The sequence below is a fragment of the Rattus norvegicus genome, chromosome 10 (genome assembly GCF_036323735.1).
Source record: "Rattus norvegicus strain BN/NHsdMcwi chromosome 10, GRCr8, whole genome shotgun sequence".
Classification (NCBI taxonomy): Eukaryota; Metazoa; Chordata; class Mammalia; order Rodentia; family Muridae; genus Rattus; species Rattus norvegicus.
The window spans coordinates 63,045,085-63,048,076 of record NC_086028.1 but is presented as its reverse complement, the minus strand read 5'-3'; the positions used below and the strand labels follow the sequence as shown (position 1 = coordinate 63,048,076).

Sequence of the window (2,992 nt, the reverse complement as noted above, 5' to 3'; positions counted from 1 at the left end):
ATACAGTAGTGTGGGTCGGAAATCTCAGCACTCAGGAGGATGGAGCGGGGGACAGTGTGGGCGCTACATAAAAAGATTGTCAGAAAACAAGTCATTCAGTAAAATACATAATGCAAGGTTTGCAGCAAAGCTAGAAAGAATATAAGTCTCCCAAAGCCAGGCTTATTCCTGGATGCCCAAAGTGTACAAAACTATCTACAAAAGCAGCAGTGTCTCATATAGCTCCAGTCCAGTTTCAGCTAAACAAAACAAATGTCTTTTTCCTTTGAATAGTGAATGCCTTGGAGTTCCTCCAGAATAATATTGAATTATTCGCATTGAATAGTGAATGCTTGGAGTTACTCCAGAAGAGTATGAAATCAACTTCATTTCAATAAGAACTTCAAAACCTAAAACCCTGTAAATTCAGTCTTAGGACATGTGTGTTCTCTCAAAATTAATCTTCTAATTGGGTGCTACAAGATGGGAAGCATTGAACAGACACCCCCTGATGGAGAAGGAGATACTAAGAGGAGTAGGGGATGCTGAAAGCCCATGTGAGAAACCAGGGTGCAGCTCGCTGATAAAATGTATACCCGGCCCTGACTTCAATCCCCCAAGGAAAAAGTGAGTAATTAAAATAAACCCAACACCAGCCATCAGGATATTACAGCTAGTAACGACTATTTCCACCCCAAGCTATTCTTTACTGGAATAGTGAGTGAGCGGCAACATTTCGCTCACTCATTTACTCCTTCAGTCAGTATTTCTAACACCGGGCTATACATGCAGCAGTGCCTCGGCACTGGGTTAACCACAGAGAACACTTAGATGGGGGGCTTTGTCTTCAGAGAGAGGAAAGGCTGATGGAGAAGACAAACAGGCCCGGCGGTGAAGAAGGCTATGAAGTCGGGTTCTCTAGAGGGACAGAACTTACAAGTCTGAATATATGAATGTGTGTTTATTGGAATGTTTTTTCAGGCTGTGGTCCAGCTAGTCCAACCATGGTTGTCTATCGACAGAAGGTCTAAGAATCCAGTAGTTGTTCATTCTGTGAGGCTGGATGTCTTGGCTGATCTTCAATATATGTCAGAATCCCAAAGAAGTAGGCTCTAATGCCAGTGAAGGAATGGACTTGCCAGTGAGAAGGAGAGCAAGCAGGCAGAGAGAGCAAGCTTCCTCCTTGCATTTTGTTTACTTGGGCTGCCACCAGAAGGTGTGCCACCAGATTTAAGGTGGATCTTCCCACCTCTAAAGATCCGAATTAAAAGTGGGTCTTCCTGCCTCTAGAGGGGTTGCAGGTATGCCTGCTGTGTCACACGTGGATGAGTAGGTGACAGAGAGGAGAGAGGCTATGTCTCAGCCCAGTGTTCTGTCCTATGAACATCTGAATGATTAGTAGCCTAGCATCCCCTGAAAAAATTAGAGCCTGGTGCTACACAGGCCCAGATGGGCTCCCAGGGTGAGCAGCAAGCTGGAGATTAGAAGAACCCATGCCTGGGACCACCAGCCCTGGGTGGGAGTGAGCCCAAGACAGATGAACCTTGCCTTGGGGCCCAGATAGGGAACCTGAAATGACTACCAGTCCAGTGCTTTACAGGCCCTGGGGTGCAGACCGTTCCTGAGATGACCCCTACCCAGTGCCATCATGCAGGAGCAGAGAATAGCATTCCTGATAGCACTCCTAAGACAACCCCAGACACTCCGAGACCCCAGGTACCACTAAGAGGAACAAGTAAGTGGTGGAGAAATGTACGAGAAACAGAAGAATGTGGGTACTGAGAGGCAGAGCTGCAGACTCAAGGACAGTGAAGAACAGACTGATGTGAGAAGCCAGTGATGCCACCTGGGACCATGGTAGGGCCCTGGCCTATGCTGCCACCAGGGCCATATCTGGGTCAGTGGTACTACAGCAGCAGGGATCTGTTACTTCCAAAAACCAGGCAGACATCTCTGATTCAGGGATGCTACTCCAGGATATATTGATGTCTGAGGATTGTGCAAACTGGCCCCACCTCTCACCTGGGCATGGTGGGAGACCTGGCCATGGGGTCATGAGAACAAGAGGGCTGGCCCTGCCCCTCACCTGCTACAGCCCTTGGGAGAGCAGGCCTTGCACCTCCAGTGGGCAGCACAGTAGAGCTGGTCCTGGGTGTGGGGGTTGCAAGTGAGCTGGCCCTAAGGGTGTGAGTATGGGATAGCTGGCCCCACGAATTGCCTGCCATGCAGTGGTGTGGGTAAGGAAGAGATACCCTCCCTGACACTCAACCTCTGCCACCTACAGGAAGCAGGAGAGCTGTCCTTACCCCTCAACTACACTGCAGCACTTGGGAGATGAGGCCCCTGCACTTCACTTGGGCAACAGAATAGAGCTGGTCCTGGATGTGGGAACTGCAGGTGAGCCTGTGCCAAGAGTGTGAGCACAGGAGAGTCAGCCCTGCCTTTTGTCTGTGGTGCAGTGGTGGGATAACACCTCCTCTCCCTCATCCCTCACCACCCATGGCAAGCAAGAGAGCTGCCCCCCAGGGTCATGAGAGTAGGAGAACTGGCCATGTACCTCACCAGCTGCATGCAACACTTGGGAAAGTGGGCCCTGTATCTTGCCTGTCAGCAGGGTAGAGCTGGTCTCTAGTTGCAGGGTTTCTAGTGAGCCAGCCCCAAGGGCAAGAGATCGGTAAAGCCAGCTGACTAGCTCAGATGCCTCTCAGACCCAGATCCAAGTCTTTGAGTTGGCCCACCCCAACATTACCCCATCAATGAACTGCTGGAGTGCATGAAGGGGCTAGCCCTACTGATCCAAAACTACAGGATCTCCATGACACAGGACAACAACAGGATATCTGAGAGGAGTTCCAATCAAGTACTGATAGATTAGCAGAAGCCAGAGGCCTCATACCAAACCAATGAGTCATTGTAACGAACATTTGCAAGCAAAGAACTGTGGACAAAAGGGTTTAACATGGGAGGCACCATGATGTACTACAGCTTCCAGAAGATATTGATTTATTTTTCT

At 49.5% G+C, this 2,992-nt stretch overlaps 1 non-coding gene across 1 annotated transcript; it reads left to right on the top strand.

The window, feature by feature from the left end:
- The first annotated feature begins 1,258 nt into the window (after window positions 1-1,258).
- Window positions 1,259-1,390, top strand: LOC120095450 (small nucleolar RNA SNORA17). Its single transcript, XR_005490922.1, has one exon. It is a non-coding gene; the product is annotated as a small nucleolar RNA SNORA17 (small nucleolar RNA).
- Window positions 1,391-2,992: the final 1,602 nt, after the last annotated feature.